Source organism: Rhinoraja longicauda, chromosome 1 (genome assembly GCF_053455715.1).
Source record: "Rhinoraja longicauda isolate Sanriku21f chromosome 1, sRhiLon1.1, whole genome shotgun sequence".
Taxonomy (NCBI): Eukaryota; Metazoa; Chordata; class Chondrichthyes; order Rajiformes; family Arhynchobatidae; genus Rhinoraja; species Rhinoraja longicauda.
In genome coordinates, this window is record NC_135953.1 from 69,244,105 (window position 1) to 69,257,685 (window position 13,581).

The 13,581-nt window shown below is 43.4% G+C and overlaps 1 protein-coding gene across 3 annotated transcripts in view; it reads right to left on the minus strand.

Moving 5' to 3' along the window:
• Nucleotides 1-11,314, minus strand: part of LOC144593813 (Krueppel-like factor 3) — a 93,918-nt gene extending 82,604 nt beyond the window's left edge. For all 3 annotated transcript variants that reach the window (XM_078399959.1, XM_078399980.1, XM_078399934.1), the window contains exon 1: nt 11,203-11,314. The gene's annotated coding sequence lies outside the window, so the exon portion shown is untranslated. The remainder of the gene's footprint in view (nt 1-11,202) is intronic.
• Nucleotides 11,315-13,581: the final 2,267 nt, after the last annotated feature.

Consider the following 13,581-nt stretch of genomic DNA (forward strand, 5'->3'; position numbering starts at 1 on the left):
AAAATGCTGGAATTACTCCGATCTGCAATGTAGCAACAACAACATGCTTTGCATACATATTGCATCCATGATATAATAAATGGAGGAGCACAAATTTGCCATCATGCCACACAGGGAACATTATGTCCAGTTTTTGGAAACTTCTTAAAGGACAAGAGATAGGTAAGGAGTAAAGTAGGTTAGGGAAGGGTCTTGAACTCTGAGCCATGGTGCCTAACACCCCAGAGTGGTGAAACAATTAAACTGATGTGCAAAATAAATGTATTTTCTTTTGTAACATTGAATTCTTTGTCAGTGAAGGATTTAGGCGCATCTTTCTGGCAACTGATCAAGTCCTTAAGTCACCTTTTATTATTGCCTTCTAAAGAGCTAATTATCAATTAAAACATGAACCAAGATCAAAATAATCCTAAGACTTACAATGTATCATCAGCATGTTAAAAAAAAGAAATCTTATGTGAGATTATATCTAATTTTGGAACAAAATGAAATAAAGCAAATTACATAGTTTTCTTGAAACCACACAAACCTACATAAAATCATATTCAATGATTGTTATTTTAGTGACAGCTCTGCATTATTCATCCAGATTCCTTCAGAAAGACATGCCACACTCGGCCTTGACTATTCCCATCAGTCAAAAATGAAATGTTCCTCAGGTATGATATTACATTGAGAAACTCATTCTGATTATCAGTGCATTTTTAATGAAAATGATTTTCTTCGCTATTGCTGAACAGTAGAAATATTCCATCAATGTAGCGATATATCCAAGGGTCCAAAGATAGATGCAGGGATGTTGATCCTGATGATGTAACACTTCAATAGAATGGTCAAGATCTGATTTACTGAGCCAGTGCCTATTTTTTTAATAAAGATATTGGGAACTGCAGAGGCTGGAAACACAAAGTGCTGGAGTAACTCTGCGGGTCAGGCAGCATCTGTGGAAGGGTCCTGACCTGAAACACACCTATCCATTCCTCCCATAGATACTGCCTGACCCACTGAGTTACTCCAGAACTTTATGTGTTACCCATCATTTCTTACTTTCAGCAGTCTCACAACTCTGGCAGTCAGCCATTCACTGACTTGGATATCAGCATTCACACGTGTGCAGCAACTCATGCTAATCTTCACACGCATGTCATGGCAAAGGGGAAAGCTTGGGGGAAGTAACAAGTGAGAGAAATGCATGTTAAATGGGACCTCTTCTTACACCATTTGGGCTCACACTTAGATGCCATCCTTGTTTGTTACACAAAACAAAAACACAAAGTTCTGGAGTCACTCAGCAGGTCAGGCAGCATCTCTGGCAGACAAGGAAAGGCGACCTAATGGGTTGAGACACTTGTTCAGACTGATTGTGGTGGGGAAGGGGAGTGGAAAAGCAGTGGGGGTGGGTTTTAAGGGAAGCATTTGGAGTAGGCAGCTTTGGCACCGCCACCTGGAAGCTGACGGGGGCACCGCCAAATTCAGCCGAGTCCGTAAGCCAGGTCGGTCGGTCGGTGGCAGAGGAGGAGTGAGGATCGATGCAGTCAGTGGACCCAGCTCGAGGGCAGCTGGGGAGCAGGTCCATTGTCCGTCCATGTCCTCCGGAGATGCTACCTGACCCACTGAGTTACTCCAGCACTCTGTGTCTTCTTTTGTAAACCCGCATCTGTGGTTCGATGATTCATGAACTATGGTTTAACCTTTAGCTCATGCTTGCCTGGCGTCAGAGTGATAGTGTCATACAGCACAGAAACAGGCCCTTCGGCCCAATTTGCCTATGCCGACCAAGATGTCCCATCCATGCTTGTCCAAGCTGCCACCATTTGGCCTGTACCTCTCTAAATCTGTCCTATCCATGTACCCATCCAGATTTAAATGTTATAGACCTGTCCCAACTACCTCCTCTAGCAGATCGTTCCATATACCCACCACCCTCTGTGTGAAAAGGTTGCCCCTCAGATTCCTGTTAATTCGTTATCCTTCCATCTTAAATCTGTGTCCTCTGGTTCTTGATTCCCCTACTCCTAGCAAAAGACTGTATTCACCCTATTATGTCTCTCAAGATCTTATTCACCTCCCCAAGATCATCACTCAGCCAATTCCACACTCCATGGCTTCCTAGCCTGCCCAACGTTGAGTTATTGCTCAGGTCGTGAAATCCTGGCAAAATCCTCGTAAATCATCTCTGCACTCTCTTCAGTTTAATGACATCCTTCCACAGCAGCGTGACCAAAACTGAACATAATACTCCAAATGAGACCTCACCAATGTCTCATAACTCTAATATAACATCTCACTTCTCTACTCAATACCCTGATTGATGAAAGCCAATGCACCAAAAGCCTTCTGGACCACTCCATCTATCTGTGACACCACTTTCAGGGTACCATGTATCTGCACTCCTAGATCCCTCTGCTCTACAACACTGTCCAGGGCCCTGCCATTCATTGAGAAGGTCCAGCCCTGGTTTGACTTCCCAAAACGCAACACCTCGCACTTATCTGAATTAAACCCCATTAACCATTTCTCACCCCACTTACCCAACTGATCAAGAACCTGCTTTAATTTTCAATAACCATCTTTGCTATCTACAATACCACCCACTTTAGTGTCATCTGCAAACGTACTAATCATTCTTTGTACATTCTCATCTAAATCCTTGATATATACCACAAACAGCAATAGGCCCAGCACCGTACCCTGAGGCACACCACTACTCACAGGCCTCCAGTCTGAAAAACAACCTTTTCACCTCTGCATCCTTCCATGAAGCCAATTCTCTATCCAGTCGGCTAACTCACCTTGGATACCATGCAATCTAACCTTCCAGAGCAGCTTACCATGCAGAACCTTATCAAATGCCTTGTTGAAGTCCATAAAGACAATGCCTATGGCTTTGCCCTCGTCAACCTTTTTGTTTACTTCTTCAAAAACACGATCAGATTAATGGGACATTGCAATATATCTGATCCAGCCTGAGAGATTCATCCACCTCCTTAACCCCAATACAGAATGTCCTCAAGACATCCCCATTAACTGTCCCAAGTTCCCCAGTCTTCATGCCTTTCTACACGATAAAAACAGAGAACAAATACTCTTGCCCATCTCCTGCAGCTCCACGCAGAGACAATCACTTTGGTTTCCAACGGGCACTATTCTCTCTCTATTTACTCTCTTTCCCATAATGTACATAACATCTCTTTGGATTTTCCTTAATATTATCTGCCAGAGCAATTTCCTGCCCTCTTCTCACCCTCTTAATTTCATTTGTTAGTATGCTCCTCAGTTCCTGAAACTCCTCCATTGATACACTTGATCCCAGCTGCCTATACCTGTTCCATGCCTCCTTCTTTTTCCTGACCAGAGCCTTAATTTCTCTCATCATTTGAGCTTCCTTACTCCCACCTGCCTTGTCCTTCACTCAAATTGGAATATGCATGCCCTGGACTCTTGTCATCACACTTTTAATAGTATCCCACCTTCTGGATGTTCCTTTGCCCTCAATCAAACTACTCCTTGAGCAAGTTCCTGTCTAATACCATAAAAGTCGGCCTTGCCCTCGTTCAGAAATTTTAACCAGTGGACCTGCCCTTCTTCATCCATAGCTACTTTAAAGCTAATAGAACAGTGGCTGCTGGTCCTTAAAGGCCCACCCACGGACACTTCAGTCACTAGCCTTTGATGATTCCCAAGAGTTGATCAAGCTATTCACCCTCCCTTGTGGGGCCCTCTACATATTGCCCAAGAAAACTTTCCTGGACACATTTGACAAATTAATTCAGCCTCGTCTAAGCCCTTGACACTATGATAGTCGCAGTTTACATTGGGAAAGTTTAAATCCCCTACTAAGACCATCTTATTAGTCTTATAACTGCCAGCAATCGCCTGGCAAATTTGTTGTTCTAATTCCTGTTGACTATTTGGGAACCAGTAGTACACTCCCAACAAGATGATCATCCTATTTTTATTCATCAACTCCACCCATGTAGCCTCATTGGACAACGGTCAGTAATGTCATCTCGGACTACTGCCATGACGTTCTCCTTAATCAATAAAGCAACCACCCCTCCCCTTTTATCCCCACCTTTAGCTCGCAGGAAGCACCTAAAACATTAAGTTGCCAGTCCTGTCCCGCTCTTAGCCAGGTTTCAGTAATGGCTACAATGAACGAGTCACGTCACTATCCATGCCCAGAGTTCATCCGCTTTACCTCTCAGGCCTCTCGCACTAAAATAAATGAAATTCAATCAAACAGTCCTTCCTCACTCCTTGCTGTGCTCCTGCAAATCCAGTCCACTGAACTTTCTTTAATCACCTTCCATCCCAAATTCCTGCCTCTCACCTGCCTCACTCCTGCATTGGATTACACCTCCCCTGCCAATCTCGTTTAAACTCACCCATGTTAGAACTTGCAAACCTTCCTGCCAGAATATTGTTTTCCCTCCAGTTCAGGTGCAACCCAACCCTCTTGTACAGGCCATCTCTGCCCCAGAAGAGATCCCAATGATCAAAAAATCTGAATCCCTGCCCCTGGCAACAACTCCGAGCAGAGGGGATGAGTGAAAATGGGAATGAAGTGGCAAAGTTGGGAGAAATTAATCAGCAAATAGAATAACCGCAGTGAGGACTTACTACCTGCTCTTCCTTCACCTGTCAGATTTAAGTGAGCACCTCAAATCCCAAATATGTTAAAATATGTTATGCATGGGAGTCTGATGCACTTTCACAAGGCTTTTGAACAGGCCATGCAGTCCACAAACATAAAAGGGCCCAACATAAAGATGAGAAACGATCTTTAAATTTGTGAAGCAGAGTGGGAGTATTCCTCATTCAAAACAAATACGACAGACTATTGCTACCCTGTCCATAATTAGTATCCTTACACTCTTTGCCCCACCCTGCCAACCGCCACTCCTTTCCACTGCTCTGTTAAATATTGTTGTGGCCCAGAGCCATTTGGCGTATGCAACTCACCGATACAACGATACCTCCCTACTTTTGCGAAGGCCTGCACCTCCTACCAGCATGGATTTAATAGTCTGAAGAAGAGTCTCGACTTGAAACATCACCCATTCTTTCTCTCCAGAGATGCTGCCTGTCCCACTGAGTTACTCCAGTATTTTGTGTCTATCTTGGATTTAATAGAATATGGGTGGTCAAAGCAGACAGAGTTTACACACAGAGCAGCCACAATGTCAGATGCTATTCAGGAAGGGAGCTTTGGCTGATTCCCATTTCCTTCCCAGATCAAATACAGCGAGGCTGATCGATACCTCTCAACAACCATTTTGTCCCGGCCAACACAACCTACGGTCATGTCATGGAGTCAATAAAAGTGGTTTTTAATTTCAGCTTTTTAAACCCTCAGCCCGACCGTGGCTTATAAGCATTGACTAAGGCAATGAAGTATTCCAAGAAAAAATATTTACTGCAGTCCATTTATTTGACCCAACTGGGTGTCATATTTAAATCTAGCATGCAGTGACCATGGGAGGATTCCGAAGTTAGGCCATCAATAAAATAAATTGCTGGCAAAATTAGGTTAATACCATATAACCATATAACCATATAACAACTACAGCACGGAAACAGGCCCGTTCGGCCCTACCAGTCCACACCGACCACTCTCTCTGACCTAGTCTCATCTACCTGCTCTCAGACCATAACCCTCCAATCCCCTCTCATCCATATACCTATCCAATTTACTCTTAAATAATAAAAGCGAGCCTGCCTCCACAACTTCCACCGGAAGCCCAACCCCTAAACTTTTGTCCCTCAATTCTAAAGTTATGTCCCCTTGTTGGAATCTTCCCCACTCTCAAGGGGAAAAGCCTACCCACGTCAACTCTGTCCGTCCCTCTTAAAAATTTTAAAACCTCTATCAAGTCCCCCCTCAACCTTCTACGCTCCAAAGAATAAAGACCCAACCTGTTCAACCTCTCTCTGTAGCTTAAGTGCTGAAACCCAGGCAACATTCTTGTAAATCTCCTCTGTACCCTCTCCATTTTGTCGACATCCTTCCTATAATTTGGCGACCAGAACTGCACACCATACTCCAGATTCGGCCTCACCAATGCCCTGTACAATTTTAACATTACATCCCAACTTCTATACTCGATGCTCTGATTTATAAAGGCAAGCATACCAAACGCCTTCTTCACCACCCTATCCACATGAGATTCCACCTTCAGGGAACAATGCACAGTTAGTCCCAGATCCCTCTGTTCCACTGCATTCCTCAATTCCCTACCATTTACCCTGTACGTCCTATTTTAATTTGTCCTACCAAAATGTAGCACCTCACACTTATCAGCATTAAACTCCATCTGCCATCTTTCAGCCCACCCTTCCAAAAGGCCCAAGTCTCTCTGTAGACTTTGAAACTCTACTTCATTATTAACTACACCACCTATCTTAGTATCATCTGCATATTTACTAATCCAATTTGCCAGACCATCATCCAGATCATTAATGTAAATGACAAACAACAGTGGACCCAACACAGATCCTTGGGGTACTCCACTAGACACTGGCCTCCAACCTGACATACAGTTGTCAACCATTACCCTCTGGTATCTCCCATTCAGCCATTGTTGAATCCATCTTGCAACCTCACTATTAATACCCAACGATTTAACCTTCTTAATCAACCTACCATGTGGAACCTTGTCAAATGCCTTACTAAAGTCCATATAGACAACATCCACAGCCTTGCCCCTATCAATTTCCCTGGTAACCTCTTCAAAAAATTCAAGAAGATTAGTCAAACATGACCTTCCAGGCACAAATCCATGTTGACTGTTTCTAATCAGGCCTTGTTTATCCATATAATTATATATATTGTCCCTAAGTATCTTTTCCATTAATTTTCCCACCACAGACGTCAAACTAACAGGTCTATAATTGCTAGGTTTACTTTTAGAACCTTTTTTAAACAAAGGCACAACATGCGCAATGCGCCAATCTTCCGGCACCATCCCCGTTTCTAATGACGTTTGAAATATTTCCGTCATAGCCCCTGCTATTTCTGCACTAACTTCCCTCAATGTCCTAGGGAATATCCTATCAGGACCTGGAGACTTATCTACTTTTATATTTTTCAAAAGTGTCCGTACCTCCTCTTCTTTAATCCTCATAATTTCCATCACTACTCTACTTGTTTCGCTTACCTCACATAATTCAATATCCTTCTCCTCGGTGAATACCGAAGAAAAGAAATTGTTTAATATCTCCCCCATTTCTTCCGGCTCAGCACATAGCTGTCCACTCTGACTCTCTAATGGACCAATTTTATCCCTCGCTATCCTTTTGCCATTGACATATCTGTAGAACCCCTTGGGGTTTACTTTTACATTACTTGCCAAAGCAACCTCATATCTTTTTTTCGCTTTTCTAATTTCCTTCTTAAGATTCCTTTTACATTCTTTATATTCCTCAAGAACCTCATTTACTCCCTGCCGCTTATATTTATTGTATATCTCCCTCTTTTTCCGAACCAAGTGTCCAATTTCCCTGGAAAACCACGGCTCTTTCAAATTATTATTCTTTCCTTTCCACCGAACAGGGACATAAAGACTCTGTACTCTCAAAATTTCACCTTTAAATATCCTCCATTTCTCTATTATATCCTTTTCATAAAACAAAATGTCCCATTTCACTCCTTTTAAATCCTTTCTCATCTCCTCAAAATTAGCCTTTCTCCAATCCAAAATCTCAACCCTTGGTCCAGATTTGACCTTCTCCATAATTATATTGAAACTAATGGCATTGTGATCACTAGACCCAAAGTGCTCCTCAACACATACCTCCGTCACCTGACCCGTCTCATTTCCCAACAGGAGGTCCAACACTGCCCCTTCTCTGGTAGGTACCTCTACGTATTGCTGCAAAAAACTATCCTGCACACATTTTACAAACTCCAAACCATCCAGCCCTTTAACAGAATGTGATTCCCAGTCTATGTACGGAACATTGAAATCACCCACAATCACCACTCTGTGCTTACTACTAATATCTGCTATCTCCTTACATATTTGCTCTTCCAATTCTCGTTTCCTATTTGGCGGTCTATAATACACCCCTATAAGTGTTGCTAAACCTTTCTCATTTCTGAGTTCCACCCAAACAGCCTCCCTAATCGAGCCTTCTAGTCTGTCCTGCCAAAGCACTGCTGTGATATCCTCCCTGACAAGCAATGCAACACCCCCACCTCTTGCCCCTCTGATTCTATCACATCTGAAACAATGAAATCCTGGAATATTTAATTGCCAATCGCAACCCTCCTGCAACCATGTTTCACTGATCGCCACAACATCATACTTCCAGATGTCAATCCAGGCTCTAAGCTCATCCACCTTTCTTACAATGCTCCTAGCATTAAAATATACACATTTAAGGGACCCATCATTTCTTATTCTCAGTTTATTTATTTTCCCTTCTTTCTCTCCTACATATTGGGTCTGAGTGTTTCCCTTTTCTGCCTCCCGCCTCACACACTGCCTATTAGCTATCTGTGTTTGAGTCCCTCCCCCCAACCGTACTAGTTTAAAGTCTCCGCAATTACCTTAGCAAATCTCCCCGCCAGGATATTGGTTCCCCTCAGGTTCAGATGCAACCCATCCTTTTTGTACAGGTCATACTTCCCCCAGAAGAGGTCCCAATGATCCAGAAACTTGAATCCCTGCTCCCTGCACCAGTCCCTCAGCCACGTATTTATCCTCCACCTCACTCCATTCCTATTCTCACTATCGCGTGGCACAGGCAGTAAGCCTGAGATTATTGCTTTGGAAGTCCTTTTTTTTTAACTCCCTTCCTAGCCCCCTAAATTCTCCTTTCAGGACCTCTTCCCTTATCCTACCTATATTGTTGGTACCTATATGTACCACGACCTCTGGCTCCTCTCCCTCCCCTTTCAGGATATCCTGGACACGCTCAGACACATCCCGGACACCGGCACCAGGGAGGCAAACCACCATCCGGGTCTCCCGACTGCGTCCACAGAATCGCCTATCTGACCCCCTCACTATAGAGTCCCCTATTACTATCGCTCTCTTCTTCCTTTCCCTACCCTTCTGAGCAACAGGGCCGGACTCCGTGCCAGAGGCCCGGGCGCCGTCGCTGCCTCCAGGTAGGCTGTACTCCCCAACAACACTTAAACAGGAGTATTTATTACCAAGGGATACATCCACTAGGGTACTCTCTAGTCCCTGCCTCTGCTCCTTGACCCCCCTAACCGTGACCCACTTGTCTACCTCCCGTGGTCTTGGAGTGACCACCTCTTTATAACTCCTCTCTATAACCTCCTCACTCTCCCTGACCAGACGGAGGTCATCAATCTGCCGCTCCAGGTTCCTAATACGGTCCCTTAGGAGCCCCATCTCGTCGCACCTGGCGCAGATGTGGATGTCTGGAAGACTATCAGACTCCCAGATTCCCCACATCCGACACCCAGAACAATAAACTGCCCTGGCACTCATACTCCCCAAACAAAGCCCCGTGCTCGGTTTCTAAACCTATCGCCCGGCCGCTACTCCAACCGCTCCAACCGCCCACCCAAAAGAACTGAGTGATCTCCTGGGAGAGGCGAAAAACCGGATTAAAAACCCAGGCCAATTTGGGGGAAAAAATCCGGGAAATTCCTCTCCGACCCCAAGCTAGGCGATCGAAACTTGTCCGAAACTTATACATTAAAAGAACACAAGGAATCTTTTAGCCAATAAACCTTTGAAAATGTAAGTCATATTTTAATAATCCTTTGTTAGATCTAGTAATGCCTTTTTTAAGTAAATTCATAAAATCTGCATTAAAGGGGTAGGACTGCACAAATTATGTCTGGCAAATTCCTGCTAGCAAAAGTTGAATGCCGAGATTAGAAAAATGATCTTAAATATTTTGCACAATTGTAGTGTCTCTTTAAGAAATGTTGTTAACCATAGTCATATGCCACTCATTGTAATAAAAATGTTGTGCAGCTGCAGATACACGAGTTCACCAGACAGAATTCTGTGGATTGATAATGGTGGCACAGATATGTTGTTTGAAAATTAAAACAAGTAGCTCCTGTGAAGTTTTTCCGTAGAATGATGCTATACAACACTGCAATATCTCTGATCACACCTGACGCATCTCAGCGGCATCCTGGGGTATTTCCATTTCCATGAGTCGAGGCAGAGTTTTGAAAAAAAAAGGCTCTTTTGTGACGTGTTTAGGTAGGACCTTGGGACAAAAGAAGTCTTTGCATCACAAAACCAGAATCGATCAAAAGCTGAAACAATTTCACCTTTGACCATGTTGGAAGGATCATCAAAAAGCTAGCGTTAGGAATGTATGCTTAGAGAAAGACTGTGATCACTTCATTATTAGATTCAGATCAGCCACAGAATTTTGACATGAGTAATCAGAACCACATATTTTATATTCCACATTTTATCCTATAACAAGTGCAGATCAAGGCCCTTCTTCACAATGATCTCCTGTACCCATTTCACATTATGCTTTATCCTGCTCATTTTCACCAGCCAAACTTTGTTTTTGGCTAAACATTTATAAATGATTAAAGAGTGATGTTATTCCTCTTTGTTCAAGTGATCAGACAAAAACTATTACTAGTTATGTTTAATTCTGTGAATCTTCTTGGATTTCACTCATTTATATTAGCATGGACCAAAATAGTTGGCCTTTACAGCACAAGAGTTTAGTTAACATAGTTTTGAGTCGATGAAGCTAATCGGTATATCATCTTTGGTGATCCTCTTAGTTACAAGAAGTGAAAACATTCTGAGCCATTTCATGAAATCTGTCAAATTGACTTCAGTCTCCTTCTGGATGTGTGCTGACAGGACTATTACTGAGGAATAGGAAGTGATGAGTGAACAACATAGTTTTGCGGTAAGCCCAACAAAATACAGATCACAAAACTAAGGACATCTTAAAAACTCAAAAGAAAGCAAAATGTTGGAAGTTTGAGAGAGTGTAAGTGTAAAAGAGGCACAAGGAAGGAGGGACAAAGGTAAAGGCTGGAAGTAAACATGGTTACAGCTGAGCAAAGCAGGAATAAAGAATAACTTCTGCAAAAGCTTTCTGATTAGCCTCTCCACCATTCATTGAAATATAACTTGAACACATCAAAACACTTCCAGCACACTGCACAGTATTTATACACATAACAGAAAACAATAAGATTAGCTATCAAACGATTGAAAGAGAACTCACTGGTTTCAGCTTAGTAAACTCCTTTCCCTGTAGTCCTTGGGTTTAATTCACACACACACACTGCTCTCTCTTTCTCTCTCCTTTGAGAATGTGCATGTAATGTGAATCCTCCTGCCCCGAACACTGCCAATACCCTATTCCAATCACATGATCACCCATATCTAGGGCGGGCCTAGACTGGGAAGGGTGGAGTTAAGAAAAAACCTCTGGACTTTACTCCTTACCATTGCTCACAATCTCCCGTGACACTTCTCCCTTCTGGTAAAACAACTTAAACTTCATAACAAGAACTGAATGGATTCACTTGGTGTCTCACCACTGCCAATTCACGCTGAATAAAATTGGAAAGCTGCAGTGCTCTGCAGCAGAGAATGCCTTAAGTGTATCTGTGGAAGCAGAAATTGCTTTTTTAGCACAAAACTGTGTCTTAAGGAAGTGGAGAGCAATGAAAGTGGTCAGTAGACTCCCCTTTGTGCTTTTAAATCCTGTTCCAGCCAGAAAGTGCAAAGAAGCATTAAGCCAGCAGGTTCAGTGAGAGGCTATTGAGGTTTTGCTGAAATGCTGTTTTAAAAGACTGGAGCTGTTGATGGAGACCTGCCAAGATTTTTTTGTGCAAAGCCTGACTAGAAGATTGCCAACAAAGCAAACAGAAGAATGAACACTGCAGGCTGAACACAGGTCAGCCCAGAGCGTAGAATGTTTAGCAACCAAGATACAAAGGGTGGGATCCTGCTTCTCACTGCCAGCCATTCCAAGGGGATTTGTGTGGATCAGCCCATTGCTGAATTATGTCGCAAAACAAAAACGAGCTGCTGGAGGAACTCTCGGTTCTGTTGAAGGGCCTCGAAACAAAACGTCAACCGTCTCTTTCTATGCCTCCACAGATGCTGCCTGACTCGCTCAGTTCCTGCAGCAGGTCATTTTTGGCCCCAGATTCCATCATCTGTGCTTCCTTGTGTCTCCTGATCTCTGTACTTGTGCATTGCAGCGTGCAAGGAATGCACGAGCTGGAGGTTAAACCATAGCACATGAACCTTCTTGATCAGTGGTGGAAGGTGATGGTATATATCCAACATAGACACAAAATGCTGGAGTAACTCAGCGGTACAGGCAGCATCTCTGGAGAGAAGCAATAGGTGATGTTTTGGGTCAGATCCCTTCTTCAGACTGATAGAGGTGAGGGTGGGGGTGGGGGGAGGTCTATTTTCTTGATCAGTGGTAGATTCAGCATCTGGTTCAGGGCAGAGTTCAGGCATCCTGGACTGAAGAGATACATTTCACAACTGGCTCCACTGTTATCCTCAAGCTATGGGTGAAGTAGGAGAATGCAGGATGAACTGAAGGATGTTTTTTTAACATATTTTAAAAAATTAATTTCTATCAATTAAAATGTAGATTTAAGTAAATGTATTTTAAAACTTTTGATTGCCCTAGTAATTATTGATTTATATTGCTATGTTACCTGCAGCTGATTAGAACAGTGTAGGAAGGAACTGCAGATGATGGTTTAAACTGAAGGTAGACACAAAAAGCTGTAGAAACTCAGCGGGAGAGGCAGCATCTCTGGAGAGAAGGAATGGGTGACATTTCGAGTCGAGACCCTTCTTCAGACTGAACAGGCCATCAGAGTGGTTTGGGGCGGTGCCTCAGGATCCTTCACTTGGGGACAACTCTTAGCTTACAGTCCACTCTCCTCTGTGCGATGGTCTCTACAGCGAGACCTGGAGATCGCTCGGACACGAGGAGCCACAATAAACATCCGCAGCCTTGAGAATAGCAAGGGCGGTCAGCGTGTGGAGCATCTTGATCTGGTCCCATCTCCAAGGAAGGGATTTTATCCCATCGTGTCTGAGCTGGCCCTCATATCCACACCTCTGCTAATCCCATTTTCTGGCACACGGCACATTGCTCACCGCGCCTTGGCAGTTCAGGCGCTCATCTAATTGTGACTCAAATGTGAGAGTTTCTGCCTCCACAACCCCCTCTGACAATGCGTTTGAGGTTTCATTCACCTTTCGAATGAAAAAAACCCCATCCACACATCACCATTAAATCTTTTCCCTACAGCCTTTGGTTGTGGTAAACTCTGCCTAATGGAAAGGTTTCCTATTATATGGCCCTAGCTATGCCCTATATTATATTCCTATTATATGGCCCTCCCTCTGTCCTATTTTATATTCCTTCTATATGGTCCTATCTTTTCCCCTCTGAATGTTGTATATCTCAATCAGATCACCCCTCAGCCTTTTGCAAACAAAAGAAAACAAACCCAGGCAATTCAGTCTCACCTCTTGGCTGAAATACTCCATCCCATGTAACATCCTGGTGAATTTCTTCTGCACTCTCTTCAAGGACAATCAGATCTTTCCTATCATGATG